The following is a 24,389-nucleotide window of genomic DNA, read 5'->3' as shown; positions in this document are numbered from 1 at the left end:
CCTGTTTGTAAGGGAACCTTTCTGCATCTGTGGCCTGCTTGGGAGCACCCTCGATTGCAGCTGTTGGAGAGCCAATGGTAATAAGAACTGAACATTCGTTTGCACTTTAGAGATTTCTGGAACAATGAGGGGTTGTGTGCCATGCGCTGAACTGTGTCCCCAGGCCCCACCAATTCTATGCTGAAGTCATCATCCTCAGGCCCTCAGAGTGTGACTGCATTTGGAGACAGGGTCTTTAAAGAGGCGATTATAGTTAAATGGGGTCACTGGAGCAGGCCCTCATCCAATACGACCGGTGTCCTTATAAGAAGAGAAGATGACAGGGACACCAGTCCTATTGGATTAGGACACAGACATATTAGTGTGGGACAACCGTGTGAGGACATAGGGAGAAGGTGGCATCTACAAGCCAAGGGGAGAGGCCACAGGGGAAACCAACCCTGCTGACCTTGATCTCACTGTAAGGAAATAAATCTCTGTTGCTTAAGTCCCAGCCTGTGGTACTTTGTTATGGCAGCCTGAGCAAACTCATATTTATTTATTTTAAAGACAGAGTCTCACTCTGTTGCCCAAGGTGGAATGCAATGGCGAGATCTCGGCTCACTGCAACCTCTGCCTCCCGGGTTCAAGCCATTCTCCTGCCTCAGCCTTCTGAGTAGCTGGGACTACAGGCATACGCCACCACGCCCAGCTAACTTTTGTATTTTTAGTAGAGACAGGGTGTCACCATGTTGGCCAGGCTTGTCTCAAGCTTCTGACCTCAAGTGATCTGCCAGCCTCGGCCTACCAAAGTGCTGGGATTACAGGTGTGAGCCACTGTGCCTGGCCATATATCATACTTTAAAATTACTGGCCAGGCACGGTGGCTCATGCTTGTAATTCCAGCACTTTGGGAGGCCAAGGTGGGACAATCACTTGATCCCAGGAGTTTGAGACCAGCCTGGGCAACATGGTGAAACCCTGTTTCTACAAAAAATAAAGAATTAGCCATGCATGATGGCGGCTTCTGTAGTCCCAGCTACTCGGGAGGCTGAGGTGGGAGGATCGTTTGAACCCGGGAGATCGAGGCTGCAGTAGCCATGTTAGCACCACTGTGCTCCAGCCTGGGCAACAGAGCAAGACTCAATCTAAAAAATTAAAAAAAAAATTAGTCCTTAAAGAAGGTTCTGCTTGGGCTATGTAACAATTGCTCCAAGGGCCTGAGCATATGCTGGAGTGGGAGAGACCATTTCCAGCTGGTCTGGAGCTTCATGGCTGCTGAGAGCTCTGGAGGGTTCTAAATGTTGGGACTTGTTTTCTCCCACCCCTCAAAAGAAATGTGGGGAGTTCCACGGAGATACAAAGTGATGTGGGGCGGGGGGTGTCATTCACTGACTGTAGATGCTGGCATCTGGCTTTTTCGCATTTGCAAAGCAGGTTGGGAAGGAGCGCAGATCTTGAGGGTCTAGCATCCCCTCAGGGTGGAATGCTGACATGGCCTCCATATTTCCGCCCCTGATGGATGCATCCTCCTCCTAGTTATTCAGTCAGATACAAATCTAGGTGCTGCTGTGAAGGGGTTTTTCAGACACAGTTAAGACCCCAATCAGTTGCCCTTAAGAGACAGGATGATTAGGCGGGGCGTGGTGGTGCATGCCTGGAGTCCCAGCCAGCACTTTGGGAGGCTGAGGCAGGAGGATTGCTTGAGCTCAGGAGTTTGAGACCAACCTAGGCAAATGGCAAGACCTCATCTCTACAAAAAAATTTAAAAAATTAGCTAGGTGTGGTGCTGCACACCTGTAGTCCCAGCTACTCGGGAGGTTGAGGCAGGAGGATTGCTTGAGCCCAGGAAGCCGAGGCTGCAGTGAGCCATGACTGCACCAGTGCACTCAGCCTGTGTGACAGACTGAGACCCTGTCTCAAAAAAAAAAAAAAAAAAAAAAGGTGGTTCGTCTTGGTGGGCCTGACCTGATCAGGTGAGACTGTAAAGAGACTGGACCCTCGAGACGGGAGAGATTCAAAGTGTGGGAGGATTTGACATGTCAGAGCTTCTCCAAGGCTGGCTTTGAAGATGGAGGGGCCACATGACAAAGAGGGATGGCACCTTTAGCAACTAAGGGAGGCTCTGACCAGTAAGAACACGGGGACTCAATTCCACGCTTGGACGACCTGGATTCTACTGCATGCAGTTGAGGCTAGAACAGGTTTCTGAGCTCCAGATGCGAACACAGCAGGAAGACACCTTGATTATAGCCTTTGTTTATTGTTATCATCATCACCATTATCATTCTTTTATTTTATTTACATTTATTTATTTATTTATTTATTTATTTATTTATTTATTTATTTAGAGACAGGGTCTGGCTCTGTTGCCCAGGCTGGAGTAGAGTGGTACAATCAGAGCTCACTGCAGCCTCCACCTCCTGGGCTCGAGCTATCCTCCTGCCTCAGCTTCTGGAGTAGCTGGGACCACAGGCACGCACCATCATGCCTGGATGATTTTTATTTTCACTAGAGGTGGGGTCTTGCTATGTTGCCCAGGCAGGCTTTGAACTCCTGGGCTCAAGTGATCCTATCACATCAGCCTCCCAAAGTGCTGGGATTCCAGGCGTAAGCCACTGCACCTGGCCCATTTTAGCCTTGTTGAGACCCTGGGTGGAGACGCAGTCATGCTGAGGCTGGACTTTCAACCTGCACAGCTGCGGGCTCACGAGGGTTGTGTGAAGCTGTGAAGTTTGTGGTAGTTTGTTACCTAGCATGGGAAACCGGGGACACAATTTGGCCAAGTTCCCCCAGCGTGTGAGTGCAGAGATGGGGCCATGTCTCCCCTGTTCAGCTCAATTCTGTTGCCAGCAGCGCTTCTGTTTGGAGAAGACCCTCCCCATTGCCTTGGGTCAGGGTTGAGCTGACGCAGGGAGGCTGGCCAGGGGCTGCTGCAGTTGCCCCAGAGAGAGGAGGTGGCCAGACGCTCCAGTCCTTCTCCCAGCCATGGCTTGGCTGAGCTGGTGCTTCTCCAAGTGGCCAAGGGGGAGGAAGAGAAACCCTTCTGGGCTAAGTCTGGGGGTCCCTGGAGAGAGTGGGCTGGTGGCACGTAGAGGGACACAGTCCTGGGAGTGGGTCCAGAGTGCTGAGATTTGTGGGGGTCATTTCACCTCCCAGAGCCTCGACTTTTCTTATCTGTAAAATAGGGATTAAAAACACGTTCCCCACAGCATTACTATGAGAAGGCGGGTGGGGACGCCCTTTGCGAAATGAAGGGTTGACCTGTGTGATCCGGTTCTGCCGATGCTCCGGCCACGCGTGTGACCGCCGGCTGCTGTGGTTTTTCTCTGCATGTGCCGGCTGCTGTGGTTTTTCTCTGCACACGCTGCTTCTTCTGAGCCTTCAGGTCTCAGCTGAGAGGCCTCCCCCTCTGAGACCCCTTTGTGACTGCTCTGTCAAAGTTGCTTTCCTGGAGACACCTACTGTCCTTGTGGGACTCACCACGGTGCGGATTCTGTGTGACATTTGTGTGTTCCTCTGTCTGTCCCCTGCACTGAGTTACAAGCTCCTCAAGGCCAGGGCTGGGTGTGGCTTTCCTCACCAACACTCTGGGACAGTCCTTAGTGTGAAGGAGACACTCAGTGAACACCTGTGGTAAAAAAAAAAAAAAAAAAAAAGGAAAGCACACACACAAAAACACCTGCCAGCTGGGCACGGTGGCTCACGCCTGTAATCCCAGCACTTTGGGAGGCCCAGGTCAGCAGATCACTTGAGGTCAGCAGATCAAGACCATCCTGGCTAACATGGTGAAACCTGGGTAAAAATACAAAAAAGTTAGCAGGGTTTGGTGGCATGTGTCTGTAATCCCAGCTACTCAGGAGGCTGAGGCGGGAGAATCATTTGAACCTGGGAGGCAGAGGTTGCAGTGAGCCGAGATCACACCTCTGCACTCCAGCCTGTGTGACGGAGTGAGACTCCGTCTCGGAAAAAAAAAAAAAAAAAAAAAAAAGAAACACAGCTGCTGTGTTGGTGGGACTGCCCCTATTCAGCCTGTGCAAAAGTCCCACCAGGTTCTGACCCCCTGAGGCCAGGGACCGGGAAAGCTGGAGGCTCTCCAGCCAAGGGCAGGCCAAGCCCTGGAGCTGCCCGGGCCTGGGCACCCCTGGAACCCAGCTTCCCTCCCTCTTCCTGCTCTAACTCACAGCCACTTGGTGTTTTTCCACGAGAGGCGGGAATCAAAGTCTTCGGGGCTTTGAAGCTACAGAGCTAATCATTTTCAACTAATTAAAACACAATTTGCAAATATTGCTGGCAGGAGCGTCCTGTCTCTGCCAGGGTTTGCAACCTGGGTCCCACTCATCTGGAAAAGAGCATCTAGGGCTGGAGGGAGGCCATGTCCCCTCCCTGGGCCTCAGGGTCCTCAGCTCACAGCCAGTCCCATGGGTCCTGGTTTCTGAATACCCCAGGGGAGCCACTGCTCAGCCTCTGTGTGGCCACACCGGCCTCATTGCAGGGGCCCCTGTTGCCACCCTTAACCCTGGCAGTCTCCTCCACACAGCAGTCAGAGTGGCCTGTTGGGGTACACAGCAGGCCCTGCCACATGGCCTCCGCATTCTCCAGCTGCTCCCCAAGTCTTCACTGTGGTCTTTGGGGGCCTCAGGGCCTGAGCTCCGGCTCCTGGCCTCCTCACCCTCCCCAGGGCCTCCCCACCCCACAGGATCCACCCCAGGACTTGCTGTTCCCTGGGCGAGCAGAGCACCACCCTAGGGTCTTTGCACCTGCTGTGCACCCCAAACTGTGGGGAACAGTTTTGCCTTCTCACCAGGCTAAGGTCAAGGCGAAGGACCCACTTGTCTCCCCCATGGCCAGGGGTGGGGGAAATGCCTGAGTGTCCCCAGTGCTCAGGGAACCCCCTCTCTGGCTTCTCAGCTCCCCACACTGCTTCCCCAGGGAGGTGGCTGGGCTATGGATCCAAAGATGAGCTCACTTTGGAAATATGGAGGTTCTGGAAACCTGCCTTTTCTTCTTCCCTCCTTCCTCCTCTTCTCCCCTCCTTCCTCCTCCTCTTCTCCCCTCCTTCCTCTTCTTAGCAGCCTCTTCTCCTTATTTTCCTTTCTTTTTTTCTTGATGATGTCTTCGGGCTTCTGATGACAGAGGCAGAAGGGCTCCTCTGAGGATGGCTTTTAATAGATACTCACAGTCCACAGTATTCCGATGTCCCTGTGGCATCCGTTTGTGAAGCGCACCCCGTCTGTGTGTCTGTCCAGGCTTTCTCTGTCCCCCAGTGGGGTGGGGCTGGCCATTTGTTGCTGAGTCTTCAGGGCCTACCTGGACGGCCTCAGTGGGTATATCTGGAACACATGAATTACCAAGTCTACGAAATGGGCTTAGTGATGCTTCCCCTCCACCAGCAGCCTCACAGGATTCACAAAACCACCTTCATCTGGCTAGTTTGTTGACACGGACTGGGGCCTGGCACTGTGCCTTTTGTGCCGTGGTCCTGGTCTCATTGGTGCTGCAGCTTTGTAGAGCATGAATGATCCCTGTTTTACAGCAAGGAAGTTGGGTGAGGATCCAGGGTGGCGAGCAGGGCAACGCACGTTGCAGGATCCTAAGTTCTCCCTCTTGGCGGCTGTTTCCTGTAAACTCAGGATCTGGAAGTTTCCATGGTCAGGGCCCTAGAGAACTTGGTGTCCGCCCCCAAGCTCTGAGCTCGCTGCATTGTCAGGACCTCTTTCCCTCAATCACTGCATGGATGGGTTCCTCTCACTGAGGGATAGGGGCTGGGTCACCTCATGGCCCCAGAAGACACGGGGGAGGCATTCTGTCCCAGGTGGAGATGGAAATGAGGGAGGGATTGTGTTTGGGTCTAAGCAGCACTAAACAGGGTGAGTTCCAGTCCTGGGGGAAGGTTCTGGACGGCAGCTAACAGCAGAACCACTGCCTAGCGTGCTCTGGAGGAAGGAGCCTTAAAGAGCCTTCCCCTGGACGGGGTGCCCTGCGCTCAACCGGGACACGCTGTTTCCACCTTCCCATCACTGCTGTGCTGAGGCCGTGCCTGTTTCGAGATGTCAGATGAGACAGAAACAGCTGCTCCAGTGGGTTGGGAATGTTTACCCGCTAAACACGGAGTGCCCGTCACCATGGCAACATCCCAGTCCTAGGAACAATCCCCCACATCTGCCCGGCACCTGGCATTTCTCAATGCACCGCCTCAGACGTTGGCTCATCCAGTCCTCACAATGTCCTGGGCGTAGATTCTCTAATGGCCCCGTCCTACGGGTGGGGGACCGAGGCTGCGAGAGGTGAGAGGACTTGGCCAGGCTCTCACAGCAGGGGGCTGATGCAGAGGGGCTTCCTGGTGGCAGCCTCCACACCCTCATCAGGGACCCTTCGAGTTGGTGTGACCTGGTGCTGTGGAAACCCACGGCCTACTTTGGAAAGCACCACTGCTTGTTCTGATGACCCCAGAGGGGGCTGGCGCGGGGCCTGGGGGGTGTACAGATGGCTCCTGACCACTTCGGAAGGAGCCCAGTGCTGGGAATGCAGGGCACGTGCAGATGTGTGGGCTATGGACAGGAATGGGGAGCTGGGCACCCACTCGGACCTGTCCCGGGCCATTGAGTCAGGCAAGCCTCCTGACTCCTACCTCATCCTCCTCATCTGGGGAGTGGGCTGATGTAAAGGTTGAATGGGCACACAGTTGGTGCTTCCCTCACCCGACCCTTCAGCCTCCTGCCCCTGCCCGAGCACGCACACCCTCCCTCCCCCAGCCACGTTCCTGAGTGCTCTCAGCTCCGGCCTGCCCCAAGTTGCTTGTGTGTCCCCAGGCCAGGCCCTTTCCCTCTCCCTCTCTGGGCAGGGCTGCTCCCACATTGCTGGGATGAGCTCCCTGGGTAGGAGGCTGTGCCCTCCGGGTCTGGCCTTCTTGGCTTCTGGTGTCCTGCTTGTCCCCAGCCTCGCCCGGTACCGGCCTCTCACTGGATAGAGCCAGTAGGGGAAGAGCACGGCTCAAGTGGCCGTCCCAGCCTTTGTCCTGGAGGACAAAGCCTGCCCTGCGCTGCTGTGGTGGTTGGTGACCCCACTAAAGTCACAGAAGCCACCGCTGTCGGCCTGCAGTGGGCACCGTCCTGGGTGCTGCTCATTGTCCACCAAAGCTGGCCGGGGTCCTGCTGGTCAACGCTGTCGAAGGGGTGGGATTGGGTGCCCCTCTGTTGGGTGTGACGGTGGAGAAGGTGCACTGGGTCCTGGGCTAATGGGGCCAAAGAATCGGCTTTGTCCTCTCAGGCTCTTGGGGTGTCATGTTGCTGTGCTTGTCCAGGCAGCTGCAGGCTGGGTTGCAGGGTTACGGGGGCAGTTCCCACAATCAGGGCCAGCAACCCCACCTGTTAGTAAGCCAGGGCTGGTGCAGATCAGAACAGGGGAATGAGCCTTCTTCTCCCTTCATCCCCAAGGGTGAGTATCCCAGGACTCTCCTGGTATGACCTGCGAATGCCCCTGGGATATTCACCCTAAGGGATGAAGAGAGAGGGCCACGCTGTCCTCTCTGTGATCATATTAGACAATAAATGCAAGAGTGTGTTTCAGAACAACAAGACGCTGTTTCATGGGAGAAGCAGCAGAAGGGCTCATGTCAGATGGTGACGGAATCGCATTCACCTGCCAGAAGCTTCCCAGGCACCCTCCTGTGCCCCCCGCTGAGAGCTCCCCTATCCCCTCTGCCCGGACTTCTGGCAAGGAGAGATTACCAGCTCGCTCAAGCGTGACCCTGCCTGAGTCAGGCGGGAAGCTGTCAGGAACGGGCGCAAGTCTCATTTCCTCGCCGCTAACTGCCTCCCGTATAAATGTCAGCCTGGCTGTTAAATGACCCTGGCGAAAGGGCTGCTCCATTAGGCAGAGGGCAGAGTGATGGCTGAGCAGATCCACACCAACAGCCGCGGTGATTGCTTCCGCCGCGGAGCAGGGCGACATTTGCGTCATCATTTGGTGGTCTCCTAGGAGAAGCTGCAAGCAATTGCGTGGGATAACAACCAGAAAAAACAGCCTAAATGACAGCACGGCTGCCCAGGCTCCATCAGAGGGGCTCTGGGGATGGGGAACGGCTGGGGGTTGGCCCGGGTGCGGGCGGGTACTGTTATTTCATTCTCCAAACTTGTGTTTCATCATTCATTCACTCATTCACTAGTTCAGTCAGTGTTTTTATCAGCAAAATTCTTTTTTTTTTTTTTTTTGAGACAGAGTTTTCCTCTTGTTGCCCAGGCTGGAGTGCAGTGGCTCCATCTCGGCTCACTGTAACCTCTGCCTCCTGGGTTGCAGCAATTCTCCTGCCTCAGCCTCCTGAGTAGCTGGGATTACAGGCGTGTGCCACCATGCAGAGCTAATTTTTTGTATTTTTAGTAGAGACAGGGTTTCATCATGTTGGCCAGGCTGGTGTTGAACTCCTGACCTCAGGTGATCCACCACCTCGGTCCTCCAAAGTACAGGGATTACAGGCATGAGCCACCTTGCCTGGCCTATCAGCAAAATTCGTGAATTTCACCCTTTTCTCTTTACTCTGTCCTTCATCTCTCACGCAGTGTCCCCGAAGACCCTGCGTGCGTAGCAGCCCTCGAGGGGATCTCTTTTCCTCCCCCACGACCCCTTTTCCTGGGCCTGGAGCTGGGACAAGGTTTCCCCTCTCTGCATGCTGCTTTTCCCAAATCATTCCCCCTCCTCCCCAAAGCCCGGCTTTGAATCGCAAAACACCAGCTTGTACAACTCACTGCCCGGCTCTGGCCACTCCCTGCTGGTTCCTGCCGCTGCTTTTCCCATCTCTGTGACCTCTGACCACAGTCACGCCCCGCAGGCCCAGCCCTCAGGTCTCTTCTCTCCCTTCCCTCATTCCTCCCTGGAAGCCCCTCCAAGTGCCTGGCTCACATGCACCTGGCAGCCTTTGAATCCATCTCCAGCCCAGACCTCTCCCTTGACTCCTAAACTCACACATCACTGCCAGCTCCATGTACCCATCCGGGTGTCTGGGGGTGGACTCCCATGGCCCCCTCCACTCCTGCTGTCCCCCCAGATCTGCTCCAACCTTCCAGTGGCTCAAACCAAAAATCTGGGGGTCGTCCTTGATGTCTCCCTCTCTCTAACATCCACAGGTGACCCACCTGCAAATCCGTCTGCAAAATACGCGGCCAGAATCAGGCCCCATCTTCCTACCTGCACGGTCTTCACCCTGGGCTGAGCCGTCCTCATGGCTTACTTGGATTTTTGCAATATCCCCAACAGGTCTTCCTGCTGTCCGGCACCCCCTGCTATGTGCTCCCTGCCACAGCACCTGCCACCCTTTAACGCCTGAGTCTCATGTAAGCAGCTGCAACTTGTTCAGGAAAAAGCCACGTCCTTGTTGGGGCTATAAGGTCCTCCATGATCCAGCCTCTTCCCCTCCAGGTCAGTCAAAATAGCGAGGTGAGGGAGGGAGCTTTGAGGCTGCCTAGGGGTGGGAGGGGGCAGGAGGAAGTGGGGCGTCAGGGCCTCCTACAAACTTTGGCTTTACTATGAGTAGGTGAGGAGGGAGGTGGTTGGCCCCTGAGATGTGGCTATACTGTGGGCCATGACTGGAGAGAGACCGGGGATGGCGGGGGTCGGGGACAACCTAGACTGAAGACAGGGACCTGGGCCAGGTTGGGGAACATGGTTGACAAGTGACTGGATTTTTTTTTTTTTTTTTGAAATGGAGTTTTGCTATTGTTGCCCAGGCTGGAGTGCAATAGTGCCACCTCAGCTCACTGCAATCTTGCCTCCTGGGTTCAAGCGATTCTCCTGCCTCAGCCTCCCAAGTAGCTGGGATTACAGGCGTGTGCCACCACGCCCAGCTAATTTTGTATTTTTAGTAGAGATGGGGTTTCGTCATGTTGGCCAGGCTGGTCTTGAACTCCTGACCCCCGGTGATCTGCCCACCTTGGCTTCCCAAAGTGCTGGGATTACAGGCGTGAGCCACTGCGCCCGGCCACAAGTGACTGGATCCTAAAGAAATCTGCAAGTAGACCTGAAAGTATTTTCTGATCAACTGGACACAGGGTATGTGAAACGGAGGAGTGCGGAGGGATCCTGGGCTTGCAGCCACTAACAAAGAGTGGTCCTGTCACTCTAGAATCCAGTCACTTGTCACCGTGGTTGCTGGCCTGGTCCTGGCCCCCGTCTTCAGCCTCCACGGTCCCCTCACCATGTGCCCCAACCCCACAACTCCAAGGCTGTTGGAGGTCTTTCAAGGTGACCTGGGCACCTGCCATGCACAGTGGGTGTCCAGTACACAGGGATGAAGGCCTTTGTTCTGTGAATGTCGTTTTGATCTCGCAGGGCTGTTTAAGGATGAAATGAGGTGATAGCACATCGGAAACTATGGTTCCCACCTTCCTTCTGCCCAGTCTGAGAGGACTGCATTTGTGTCCCCAGAGTCTGGAGGGCAGGTGTCCCCCGGACAGCCAGGACCACTTCGTCATTGGTGGGGTGGGGTCGGCATGAAGCAAGGGCCTCTTGCTTCAGAATTGCCACAGGCTGGGCACGGTGGCTCACTCCTATAATCCCAGCACTTTTGGAGGCTGAGGCAGGCAGATAACTTGAGGCCAGGAGTTCAAGACAAGCCTGTGCAACATAAGGAGACCACCCCCCCGCTGTCTCTACAAAATATACAAAAGTTAGCCAGGGGTGGTGGTGTGTGCCTGTAGTCCCGGCCACTCTGGAGGCTGAGTTGGGAGGATTGCTAGAGCCCAGAAGGTTGAGGCTGCAGTCAGCCAATTTCACATCATTGCACTCCAGCCTGGGCAACAGAGCGAGATCCTGTCTCAAAACAAACAAACAAAAAGAATTGTCACAAACCACAGAGGGCTAAGCACTGCACAGGCCCTGGGTAGCTGCACAGATCACACGCTTGTGAGGCCTACCCTGCTCAGTGTCTCGGGGCCTTTGGTGGTGTGGGGGATGGGCAGAGGGACAGCATGGAGAAGCCAGCCCCGTGGTTTCACGTCACCTCATTAAGCATTTGTGCTGGACAAAAATTGCCCTCCTTCCTTTTGGACCTATTTTAAGCTTGGCAGGCCCATGAATATTTGATCAGGAAATCATTTTCTCCATAAATGCCGGAGGTTGGAAGCTTTGCTATAGGAGGGGGCCTGAGAGTTAAGTGTCCCCTGAGTGATGGTGGAGGGGCTGGCCAGCCTGGAGGAGAGCAGGCTCAGGGCCGGGCTGGCTGCAAACTGCTGACCGGCTCTGCTGGGCGGGGGAACCACGGGTCTGAGGCCTCTAGCATGGAGCTGGTCTTGGTGGGGCAGCCACGGGAGGAGGCAAGTTCCCTTCCCAACAGGGGCTTGGGCTGGCCCTAGTGTGGAGGTGGGCTCCCTGTGTCCAGGTGTGGGCAAGGGAGGGGCGTGGGAGGGGTGTCAAACCTCAGTGTGGTGGGTAGGTCAAGTGATTCCTAAATATACCATTACAACTCCCAGAACCTCAGTATAAAAAAACCACCCCTGCCATGCCTCTGCACGAAAAGTTCTTCTAAAAGAGTGCATTTGAGTGAGAAGTTGCCCCAAATCATACCCAAGTGCCTGCTACTAACGTCAAGATTCCCCACATCAATGGAGACCTGAGAGCTATTGATCTCTGCTTCTCTGCACGTGGCTGTCTCTGGGAGCAGCCCCAGTGCCTGAAGAAAACAGAGCCCCGCTCTGGGTTGTCCTCTGCGTCCTCCCCACACGGCTGGGAGACACATGCTCTTCTCTCCCCAATTTAGAGACCTGAAAATTAGCCTCTAGCTGCAGTGGGCAGGCCCACTGTGCCTTCAGGGTCAGCATCTGCGAGGGCCAAGCCCTCTCCCAGTGGTCACAGGTCACAGGGCAGCCTGGTTGTGTCCCCACGCCCTGCATTGGTGGAGTTAGGAGTGGGGGCGCTGACGGTGTGTGCTCACGGAGCCTGTGTCTCCCCATGTGCTGGCTGCTGCCTGCTGCTTTGTTTCTGCCCCTGTATCAGCGTCTCCATCCCATCTGCACACCCAGATGCAGTGAGCAGGGCCTCCTGGTGCCAGGGGGAGGCCATAACAGCAGGATGGAAAAGGAGGGGCACCCCCACTCCCCTTTACCTGCCTTGAAATTTTTAGCTCTGAAGTTGCCTGCAAATACGGCCTCAAAGAGCTGCAGTCACAGTTTGGAGGTTGGTTGCCTGGAGGGGGTGCTGGGGTCTCAGAGTCTCCGGGCAAGGACAGGGGGCTGAACTGGGGGCCTGCCTGCTGCAGAGTGGGGCAGGGCCTTGCGAGGACTTGGGTCGGCAGCAGTGTGGTCACAGGCAGGACAGCCCGGCAGGGTGTGGAAGGAGGCGTCTTTTACCTCCCAGTTCATGGAGGCGGTTGGGCAGCTGTGGGCAGACAAGGACGCCAGGGCCGCTGTTGAGGGTGAGCAGCTCCAGCCCGGGTATGGGTCCTCACTTGTCCTTACCGCAGGCCTGGGAGGGAGTATGACTGTTTAGGTCTCTGCTGCTTCCTCCTTGCATGGCCAGGTGAGGTGGCCTCTTGGGAGACCCCAAGTGAGTGAGGGAATTGGCACTCACAGAGGGAGGCTCCCGCAGTCACAGCCACACCTGGGACACTTCTGCCACTCCCCAGGCCTAGAAGTCCAGGCTGGGCCCCACTCTCAGTGCTAGTTGACCTTGGGGAGATCTGGCTTCTCCCTGAGCCTCAGTGTCCTCATCTGTGCTATGGGTGTTCTCTTCTCCACCATGTTAGCATGCAGTGAGGTGAGATGGGCTGGGCGCTGGGGTTGTTGTCCCGGCTCCTCAGCTGGGTCTAATTTGGTGGCCCCGCCTCCTGGTGACTTTCTGACACCTGACTTTCCTGGTCTCCTCTTGCTGGGATGCCAGCGTCGGAGGTGCCTCTCCAGCTCCTCAAATCCAGCCCTGGAGGTTTCTTCTCCTGTCTCCACCTGCCTTGGCCCAAGTGTTGCTTCCAGCCCTTGATTGCACTAAAGCACCCGCTCTCATAGGCCACGGTGTGCCTCAGGCTCTGCAGAAGGTTCTAGATAGGGGGACGTGGTGGTGGGGAGTGGACAATTACCTCCACCAGCCTGGTACGGCATTGCTGATCTTAGAGCTGGTCCAGGAATTCTCACCACCAGGAATTCCTCAGCTCCCAGGGTCTCAGCCCAGGGCCCTGTGTGGTCTCGATTCCCCTCTCTGAAAGCCCCTGTCTCCCACTCGGTGGTCTGAGCTGTTGTCTTCTCTTTGGCCCTTTCAGGAGCCTCTAGGAACAGGCCTCTGGGAAAGCCACACTCTCACCAGCTGTGGGTAAAGGGGGCTGGGGTGTGGGCAAATCCCGGGCAGTCTCCCCAAAGAGGAGCTCCGTGACCAGCTTTCATACAACGGCCCCTTTCCTCCCTCCCGTGGGGCCTCTCGACATGCCTGGTGTCCCACAGTGTGCCAGCCGCCTTGCCTGCAGCCCCTCAGCCCTGGGCCAGTGCCGCCCCTGTCCTCGCTCACAGGGTGGCCTTGGCAGCCCGGCCCCAAGGTCTACCCGGTGGTCCTTTTACCACCCAGAATACACTCAGGTCCTGGCCTGGAAGCTCTCTCGGCCCTGGAGCCATGACACTTTAAATCCATCCCGAGAGGCCGGCTGCCCTCAAGAGGGATGGAGAGACTTAGAGACCAGCCCGGAGCTTGAATTTGACCTCCCTTACTTGCCGTATAGCCTCAGACAAGTTGGCCAGTCTGATGTGAGCTTTGCCATTTGCCAAGTGGGGCTGTAGCCCTTGCATTGTGAGGTTGGCTAACTGTGCAAGATGGAGCAGACCCTTGGTGCCAGTGCTTGCATGGCTGGAGGGCCCAGAAGGTCTGGCCTGAGGTCTGTCTGACCTCTCTGCTAACTTGAGGGTCTCCTCTGGGACTGTATCAAGCGTCGGCAGATGCCACGAGTGGTCTGTGGCTGGTGGTCAGCGTGGCAGGCTTGGTCCAGCAGGTGGACTTGAGTGTCTATCATGGGGACTTTGTGCTGAGGTGGCAGTGGCCTCTCAAGCTATTACTGTTGATTTCATTTCATGAAAAAAAAGTTTAATGAAAAGAAATATGAAAACTTCAAAGGACTAACAAGGATGCAGGTTTCCACCTCACAAAATTAATTACATGAACACTTTGGCATATTTGCTTCTAATTTTCTTTTTCCCTCCCTCCTTCCCTCCTTTTCTGCCTCCTCCTCTCTCCTCCTTCTGATTGGAAAAAAAAAAAAAACACTCTATGGCTTTTTATAAAATGATCCATGCTCATTGTATCAGTCAGAAGAATGTAGGTTGTGTTGCAGTAACAAACAGCCCCACATATCGGTAACTTTAAAGCCTCTCCTCTGAAGTGACAGCTCTCATTTTCTCACATCTCATTTCTACATGCATAGGCCAAAGCAAGCCACATGGCCACGCCTGGCGTCAAGGGGACCAGGAGGTGCGTGACCCCATCATGTGCCCCGGGAAGAGATCTGGACACCCAAGTGACCACCACACTCAGCAAACAGGACACAAATAAGGGAGCAAAAAAGCAATATTGAGGGTGCAGAAAGTACCCACATCCTGCTCTCCAGAAGTAACCATCTCTGATAGCATTTGAACATCACTCTGGACAAATGAAGGGAGAGAGGGAGACTTTTTTGAAGATGTTATTTCACTATAAAAGATGACTAATGGGCCGGGCACTGTGGCTTATGCCTGTAATCCCAGCACTTTGGGAGGCCGAGGCAGGCGGATCACTGATCAGGAGTTTGAGACCAGTCTGGCCAACATGGCAACCCGTCTCCACTAAAAATGCAAAAATTAGCCAGGTGTGGTGGCGGGTGCCCGTAGTCCCAGCTACTTGGGAGGCTGAGGCAGGAGAATCGCTTGAACCTGGGAGGTGGAGGTTGCAGTGAGCTGAGGTCATGCCACCGCACTCCAGCCTGGGCAATAGAGTGAGACTCCATCTCAAAAAAAAAAAAAAAAGATGATTAATGAACATATTCTATTTAATTTTTACATTCAAGTAAAATTAAGAAGAATTTGAAGCAATCGTGAAACTTCAAGTAAACTATTTCTTCAAAGATCTCTTTATGATTTTTTTTTAAAAAAGCTTCTGAAGAACATTAAAGGATGAAAATTGTGGTCAGTATTTACTGACTTGTGCCAATTTCAGACGGTGTCCACCAGCTCCCTGGAGGGAACGTGAATCCAGAGCCCCACTTCTCCTCCCCTCGCTCCTCCCTTCAGTTATATTATCATCATTTTACAATATCTTAGTCTGAAACATTCGCATTATCTTTTGTAACCACAATTCCTATAATTATTTGTTATTAGTTGTAACTTTTTTGTTTTTTTAAAGACAAAGTCTCGCTCTGTGGCCCAGGCCGGAGTGCAGTGGCGCGATCTCAGCTCACCACAACCTCTGCCTTCCGGGTTCAAGAGCATCTCCTGCCTCAACCTCCCGAGTAGCTGGGATTATAGGCACCCGCCACCACGCCAGGCTGATTTTTGTATTTTCAGTAGAGACAAGGTTTTGCCGTGTTGGCCAAGCTGGTCTCGATCTCCTGGCCTCAAGTGCTCCACCGCCTCCGCCTCCCAAAACGTTGAGATTACAGGCGTGAGCCATCATGCCCAGCGACTAGTTGTATCTTTACGTGCATTGGACATTCAGCAGTTCTTTAGTCAGTTGGATTTTACTGTAGCTTATTTGTATTTTTTCCCAAAAAGGTTCGTGGGTAGTATGTTCTCCCTAAGTTTTTCTGTCAGGTCAGTTTATTTACCATACAATAAGTGACATCCCGGAAGTGAATAATTTTGCAAGCCATGGTTTCTTTCCTTCAAAGCCTGGTGCCTCATGGCCTTAGGAACCAAAGGTTGCTGTGCAGAGCCTGAGGCAGGCAGTTTTCCTTGCAAACGTTTTTCTTGTTTATCCTAAATGATGGAAGGATTCTTTTTCCTTGAAATTCATAACTTTGCTAAGAAATCTGTGTGGAGCACTCTAGCAGATTTTCCTGAAATGTGGAGTGCTTGCTCTAATTTTGGATCCAATGCCTCCTCCCTTTCCAAGACTCTCTCTCATCTGCTGTATTTACTGCGTCATTTGCAGCACGTATCAGGGGCTCTGAATCAGGGACGCCAATTATCTTTGGGTTGTGCTCATTCTCCAAGTCTAGGAACTGTTCTCAAATTCCCTTTTATGTCTATCTTTTCAACTGCAATCACTATGGTTATCTCAAGGTTTTCCTCTATACCGGTAATTCCACGTTCATCAGTGTCTAGTCATCCATTTAGTCTTTCACTGAGTTTAATCAAGTGCCGGCCAGGTGCCAGGCGAAGATGGTATTGGGGCAAGAGCATGGCAGGACAGGGAAGGCCTCCTCTTGGAAGTGGTGGCGATAGAGAGAGGATTGGCAAAACAAACAGCGCATCCAGCACACGAGATGTCCACAAGGGCTGTGAGGAGCGTGAACCACGGTGGGGAGGGTGGCCGGGAAGACTTCCTGGGAACGGGATGTTTGAGCAAAGCCGTGAGGGAGGTGAGGTCCTTTGCTGCTTCTCGTCTGTTAGGTTCACAAGGATGGACTGTCCCACATTTCTTTCCTCAGGTTCCAAATCTCCCTTTTCATCTCATTCTGCTGGCTTCTCGCCTCTGGGAGTGTTGCTTTTGTGGAATTCATGTCCTCAGCCATTTGTTCTCCAGCATGAAGCCACTGGGAGGCCACACCTGTTTCTGGCTGACGCGGTCTGGGTTGGGCTGTTTGCCTCACTTTGGCTTATGAGATCCCCCTTCCTTCTCCCTTCTCTCTGGTGCCGTCTGCTTGCGCGGTTGCCATGGCATCGTTTCATCTCGCTCACGCTTGGGCAGCTCAGTCCTGACCGTCTATTTGTTCTGGGGAATTGGCGTATTTGGTTCCAGTTTCTCTTTTGATGCGTTCTCTCTTGTTTTTCTTTGAAAATCGCACCTTAGTGTTTGCAAAATGATGCACACTTGCCATGGGTGACTTTTGGGGCACCCCTGTGATTGGCCCCCACTTTTCCGGGATGTCACTTTACCCTCCAGCTTCTGCCCACGGTGGGTGTCTGGCTGCAGCCCCTGTCTCTGAGCACAGCAGGGGAAATGCCAGCTGGGCTGGAAAACCCGGCTTGGTTTTCTGTCTTGAGATGGTGTTAAATGTCTACACTGCAGCTCACACACCTACTTAGGAGCCTCTGTGGGGATCCCACAGAACGCCGTCTGTAGTTCCTGAGTCAGTGAAGAGGCTCAGCCCCGCAGCTCACATTCTCCATTCTGCGTACCCCCCCGGCCGGAGCTGGGTTCACTCCTCTGTGGTCAGAAAGCAGTGAAGCTCAGAACACCACCCACCTTGCTGTGTTCGTTTGGAAGGAGGGGGCGAGAGATGGTCGGGGCTGGGGCATGAGAGCGCCGAGCTGGAAAGCTGGGGCTGGCGGTGAGTGCTTCCCACTGAGCAGGAGCTCTGTGCTTCAGTGGCTGCGGATGGTGAGGCGCAGGGCGGGGTGAACGCAGGGTTGGTGCACACCTGCATGGCCACACCCGTCTGAAGGGCCACCCCTTCCCAGGCTGGCTGTTAGGGATTTGAAATCGCTCCTGGCCCTGGGAGTGGGTGGCTGAGATCAGGTGGAAGGTTATGAGAAAAGCGGGTCCCGGGAGCCCAGAGGCCAGGCTGTTGGGAGGATCAAGCCTGTGGCCACAGCAGTCACCAGGAATTCTATCAGGAGTGGTGTTGAGGGGGTGACAGTGACTGAGGAGGGGTGTGACTTGGGGGTGGGCCGCAACTGTTGCAGGGAGGGTGTTGGGTGACAAAGTCCAACAGCGTGAATTGGGTGAGTGTGGGGTGCTCAGGACGGAGGGAGGGAGAATGGCATAGAAGCCACAGTGAGGGACAAGGAGACCGCCACGGCCAGTGGGATGTGGGTGAGGGAACAGCCCCCTGAAAGCAGACCCCGTGGGGGTGGCAGGGTCCTCGGGGATGGACTGGATTTAACTCAGGCAGAGTCTGAAGGTGTAGGTGGTTTTGTTGACAGTTGACTGAAGCCCGGGGGGTGTCATGGAGGGGAAGGGAGAGGAGCCGAGGGGGGCACTGCTGTGGGAGGGATATGCAGGGTCTTATGAGGCAGACGGTGACGGGGTCCCCGTCTTCTCTTGAGGACTGATGCCATCAGGACACAGGGTGAGATCAACTTCATCTCAACACCCAAGTCAGATGGTGATGGCGGCGGGGTGCTCGAGGGAAGCTGTCTTGTCCCGGACCACAGGGCTCTGAGGCGACTCCCCGGCTCCTGCTGCTGGAGCATGGGCCCCTGAGGACCCGCATCTCATTCCTAGTGGGCGGGTTTTCTTCCAGCCCCTAACGATGGTCGACCCCTCCAGGCCTGCAGGGCAGGTACTTGGCTTCTAACCATTTTGTCTTCAGGTAATTAATGCCAGTTTATGATTCCCCCAAGTCTGTCCTCCTTCCTGCCTTCTCTCCTTTTTTCCGGTCCTGCTTTTCTTTTTTTAATTATTTTGTTTTGAGATGGAGTCTTGTTCTGTTGCCCAGGCTGGAGTGCAGTGGCTTGATCTTGGCTCACTGCAACCTCTGCCTCCCCAGTTCAAGGGATTCTCCTGCCTCAGCCTCCCAAGTAGCTGGGACTACAGGCACCTCCCACCGTGCCCAACTAATTTTTGTGTTTTTAGTAGAGATGGGGTTTCGCCATGTTGGGCAGGCTGGTCTCGAACTCCTGACCTCAGGTGATCCTCCCGCCTCAGTCTCCCAAGGTGCTGGGATTACAGGCATGAGCCACCGCACCTGGCCTCTCCATTCTTTCTTTTCCTAGAGTTTCTGTTTTCTATCACCGCATCCTTATTGCACCTGCCATTTGTGGAAGTTTTTTACTAGCAAAGCGGTGACTTTTAGATCCAAACCCTACTGAATGTGTTCTTTATTAAGAGAAATAATAAACTGCTGTGAAGAGTCAGGGCTCACATGGTTTTGAATCTTGGTCTCCTCATTATCTGGGTGACCTTGAAGGAATCGCTTGGCCTCTCTGAGCCTCAGTTTCCCCATCTGTAGGAGGGAGGCAGTAACAGTGCATAATTTGTGAAGCTATCATAGGGATTCACTGTGCAGCCCTTTATACAGGTGTGGACCAAAGCTTGTGCCCAGCAGAGGCCAGCTGCTCCCCTGTGGCCACGTGCCAGGCCCTCCTCCTCACTGACCTCACCAGGCACTCACAGCTCTAAATGGCAGGCTCTGTTTGCTCCACACCAGCCTCCTCCAAAACCCTCTCCTCCAGGCAGCCTCCAGGCTTGCTGGCCAGGTTCTTAGAGGTGCCAGTAACTACCACACTCAGGCCTACAACCTCTCAGTCTCCAAAAGGCACCCTCTGCTCATCTCCTTTTTCGTCGGGTCAGTGAAGATGTGGGCTGCCACTTGGTGCCAGTCACTGTTCTGGGGGCCTGAGTGAGGTCTGAGATCAGGATAGACAGAGCGCGCCCCCCTGCCCCAACCGTGGAGCTGCTGATCTAGTGGGGGAATCAGATGACCCTGCATACAAATGCATGTTTATATAAAGCATAGAGCAGGGGGGTGGAAATGGGTCCTGGGAAGAAACATGATGCAGGTGACGGGGTGGGGGCACCAAGGTGCTAGTGGAGCTGGCAGGTTTAGACAGGGCGGTCAGAAAGGTGACACTGAGCAGAGACTTGCAGGAGGTGAGGGAGGGGCCCTGCCAATACCCAGTACCTGGTGACAAGTGTCCAGGCAGCAGGAATGGCTAAAGCAGAGACCCTGAGGCTGGCGCGTGCCTGGAGCCAGGTGAGGGGGCGGTGGGGGGTGGATGTCATGTAGGATCTCCAAGGTATAGGGTTGGAGTAGAGGCTGGCACGGGACTGTGACGGGATGGATGTGCTGGGATCACAGCAGCCACTGCATTGGGAGGAGACCTGTGGTCTGGCTGGGTCGGGGGCAGTAGGGGGCGATGGTGGGGAACCATTAAGGGCTTGGAGCATCATACAGGAGAGCTGCTGGTGGCTCTGCCTGGGGCCATCGTAGGGGGTGCAGAGGGAAATAAGGGGGGAGGGCCGATGATGTTTGGAGCCTGTGACACTGGCCGTGTCCTTGTTTTGTCCTCTGGGAAGGGGTCTTGAAACAGGACTCCACAGAGTGATTGAAAGCAGACTTCACCTTTCAAGGGTCTCTAGGAAGCAGGAGGTTGCACAGGTCCTTGCCCCTCGTCCTTCCTATCCCACTCACGACCGTGGTCCTAGCCTCAGAAGTGCAATCCCTGGCTGTGCACTGATTTGCTGAGTGACATAGTGGGTCACTTGCCTCCTGGGATAATCAGTTTCCCCATTGGCTCCATGAGAGGTGACTGAGGTCCTTCCAGCCTGCCTGGTGCCTATGACGGGAGGAGAGGAGTCATCAGCACCAATTTCCCGTTATTATTGGGTGTCTGTTATTACTGGAAACAAACAGCGGCGTCTGTCCCTGTCTCCGCTGATTAATGAGAGCCCATCCTTGTTCATTTCCAAGATCAAAACACAAGCAGACCTCCTCCTGCGGGCTGTTCTCTCCCTCCCTGCTTCCTTGAGCATCAGGGCGGAGGAGGAAATGGCGCCATCTCTTCTGGCTCTGACTCAGCCCCGATCAGTGGCTCAGTTCAGCAAGTGCTCACCGAGGCCACTTGGCTGGGTGCTGCAGACACAGCCAAGCCAGACATGGTCCCTGTACTTGACAAGGGGCTCATCCAGTGGGAAAAGCAAGCAGTGGACACAATACCACAGTGGGTGGGTAAGAGGTGTGCAGGTGGCCAGCAGTGGGGGTCCACCTTGGGGTAGGAATGTGGCTTTTTAGCTGAGTCTTAAGTGATGCTTTAGGTTTGGACAGTGAGCGGGTAGCAGCGGAAGGGAAGTCCAGTCAGGAAGCAGGAAGAGAGGCATCAAAGAGCAGGAGGTGGAAAGGAGTTGGATTTGAGAGGGGCGGAGGGTGCAAAGGAACAGGAAGGTATCCACACCAGCCTCCCGAGAGCTGCGATGGGAGGCTTGAACCAGAGATGGTGGCTTTGAATGACCTAGTCCAATCCCCTTCCTTACCTCCCTGTAATGTACAGACTGGAAAACAGAACTTTCAAATTCCCAGGTTCCCTTACAGCCAGACACGTGCAACCATGTGACTGAGCTCTGGCCGGTGACAGGTGGGTGGAACTCCTTGGAGAAAGCTTCTGTATTCTAATAAAAAGACAAAGCCTTCCAAGGAGATGGTTTGTAACTTTCAGCCTTTAGCTTTTCTCTTCTTTCTGCCTGGAATGTGGGTGTGATGCTTGGATGCCCAGCAGCTATCTTCTGACCATGAAGACAGAGATGCTCTTGAGGGTGGTGGAGCAGGAAGCTAGAAGAAATCGGGTCTACATGAGTTTCCCGAGCACCTCACCAGCCCTGGGCTGTCTACTCCTGAGCAGCCACATGGTATGACTGAGCATACAGGGGCTGGTGGAGGTCAGGGAAGTCCCTGCCCCACTCTGGGAGCAGGAAGGCTTTTGGGAGCAGCCTGTGCCTGAAGGCTATTTAGGGTTCATCCAGACTCCAAGCCTCCGGCTAATGTCCGGTCACCACTTTCTCCTGGGACCTGGGTTTGCTAACTGGGGTATCCTCAGGGCCTGGCCTGGGGAAGGTGCCAAATACCTTTTCGCTGCAAGACGGAAGGATGGCAGTGGCACCAGCGGGATGAGGAGCTTGGCAGCTAGAGCGGGAAGGGGAGGAGGTGGTGGGGAAGGCTGGGTTTCAGGAGCAACACCGTAGGTCTGCTGGATCAATGGGTGGGGCGTTGGGGTCTGGGCTGGAGAGGGACATTGGGATTTGTGAGCAGAGACTGGGCAGGAGAAACGGTGAGAAAAGGAAAGGTTGCTGCGGGATGCCCACATGGAGTCTCAGGAGGAGGCTGGAGAGACGGCAGAGATGCTGCTGGCAGCAGGAGGGGACTGAGGGCTGTCCCCCCAGGAGGGCCTTTGCTGGGCAAGACTCTGGAAATATCCTGGGGCTGTAGTCACAAAGGAGGACACACCTAGGCCTTACAACAATGAATGTTTAGAACTTCCAGTACTATGTTGAATAGGAGTGGTGAGAGAGGGCATCCTTGTCTTGTGCCAGTTTTCAAAGGGAATGAAATGCTTCCAGGTTTTGCCCATTCAGTATAATATTGGCTATGGGTTTGTCATAAATAGCTCTTATTATTTGGAGATATGTTCCATCAATACCTAGATTATTGAGAGTTTTTAGCATGAAGAGGTGTTGAACTTTATCAAAGGCCTCTTCTGCATCTATTGAGATAATCATGTGATTTTTGTCATTGCTTCTGTTTATGTGATAGATCATGTTTATTGATTTGTGTAGGGAAAGAAGGAGAGCATTAAGACAAATATCTAATGCATGCGGGGCTTAAAACCTAAATGACGGGTTGATAGTCGCATCAAACCACCATGGCACGTGTATACCCATGTAACAAACCTGCACGTTCAGCACGTGTATCCCAGAACTTAAAGTAAAAAAAACACAAAAAACAAAAAACAAAATGGGTGTTTATTCTCTCACTCTGCTGGAGGCCAGACATCCAAAGCCAAGGTGTTGGGAGCGCAGCGCTCACTCCAAAGGCTAGAGGGGAGGAGCGTCTCTGCCTCTTCCGCCTCTGCTGACTCCAGGCCGTCCTCGGCTGGGACACGTCACTCCCATCTCTCCTCTCTTCACCTTTTTCGTGTGTCTGCGTCTTTTTTCCTCTTCTTATAAGGACACCAGTCATTGGACTTAGAGCCCATCCTAAATGCAGAATGCTCTAGAGATCTCAAATCCCATCTGCAAAGACCTTATTTCCAAATAGGGTCACACTCTGAGCTTCTGGGTGGACACGAACCTTTGGGGTAGGCCGTTCAACCCACACAGGGACTCTGTGTCAGGCGTGGGCCCCAAGGGTTGCTGCCCCCAATCCTGCCAGTGGAAGGTCATGGCAGCTGGTCTCCGAACCTCCCCACCCTGGCCACTGGCTTTCTGGGTTCAGCCCCTGCCAGGAGCCACCACACACTGACGTCTGTGCCGACTGCAGCTCTGTTCCACTGTTTCCCATAATTAAGCTCCCAGGCTGGAGAAAATCTCCCCTGCTCTCCCGGAGAAATGTGGACAATGCTGATAATGAGTCCTGACATCCGAAATTACTTGTTCTGAGCGTTAGAAGTAATTTTCTGTCTGGGAATAATTAACTCAAAGACCTGGGTGAAGCAAGCTAAAAACGGGGGAAGTGGGTGGTTGAAAAGACTGTTTGAAGAGGACCTTGAACAAAGCCTTCTGCACTGGGAAGGCACGTCTGGGCCATGCAGGGGCTCAAGGGACCCAATTACCCCCGGGGTCTCTTCCCTCTACCACCTGCCCCATAGCTCCATGGACTCTGATGGCTTCCAAGGGCTTCTGCTCTCCAGTGCCTTCGGGAGGAAGGGAGGTGCTCAGGGTGACCTGGGGATCGGGACTGAATGATGTGGGTTCAAATCCTGACTCCGGTATGGCTGGCCCCAGCCTCAGCTTCCTCTTCTGTAAAAAAAGATAATGGGACAGGCCACTGGGGCGGTTGGGTATGGGGGTCACATGGAACAATGTATGTGATGTGTGAGCCAGGGCCCAGCACATAGTAGGTACTTAGGAAAAGTGGCAGAAGTGTGGGCTGAATAAAGAGAGGAGTTAAGACAAATGGGAAAAGGTACAAGGTCTGGATTCGATTCGATTCCAACTACTTGCTGAGCAAGTCATGAGACCTGGGGCAAGCCATGTGATATTCTTGGGCAAATATAAAATGAAAAATAATATGAACAGGGTGGCGGAGAGGTGAGATGAGACGTAAAATTATCTCACAAACTGTAAAGTGCGGTCTGTCTGTGTTTTACAAATAACAATAGGAAAATCCCAGTGTCCACATCCTTCCTGCTAGGCTGCCCTTTCTTGTTACCCTGGTGGTTCTCAAAGTGGGATTCCTGAGCTAGCCTGCATCAGCTGGAAACTTGCTAGAAATGCACATTTTAGGGCCTCACCACAGACCCGATGAATTCAGGGTGGGGCGGGCAATCTGTGTCTCAGCAAGTCCTCTAGGGGATTCTGATGTGTGCCAAAGTTTGGGACCCACTTTTATCACGTGGGTCCCCCTTTTCCAGTTCAGAGACCCCCAAACACATTTGACTTCTCACCTTAACCCTCTTCTGAGCCTCCAGGGCTTCCTGGAGGAGGTGGGACAGGAACCTTGTTCTGCAGTGTGATGTGGCTGAGGTTGCCAGATGTCCCTCCAGGACCCACTCTCCCATTCTTCAGGGGTCAAACAGGCCTGGAGCTTTGGATAGGCACACGGCTTTGGAAATGAAGCATTGCCTTTGCCAGCCCTCCTTACAGACAGATGTGGCCTC

Source organism: Gorilla gorilla, chromosome 23 (genome assembly GCF_029281585.2).
Source record: "Gorilla gorilla gorilla isolate KB3781 chromosome 23, NHGRI_mGorGor1-v2.1_pri, whole genome shotgun sequence".
Lineage (NCBI taxonomy): Eukaryota > Metazoa > Chordata > Mammalia > Primates > Hominidae > Gorilla > Gorilla gorilla.
The sequence above is the reverse complement of the archived record's forward strand: the minus strand, read 5'-3'. Positions refer to the sequence as shown.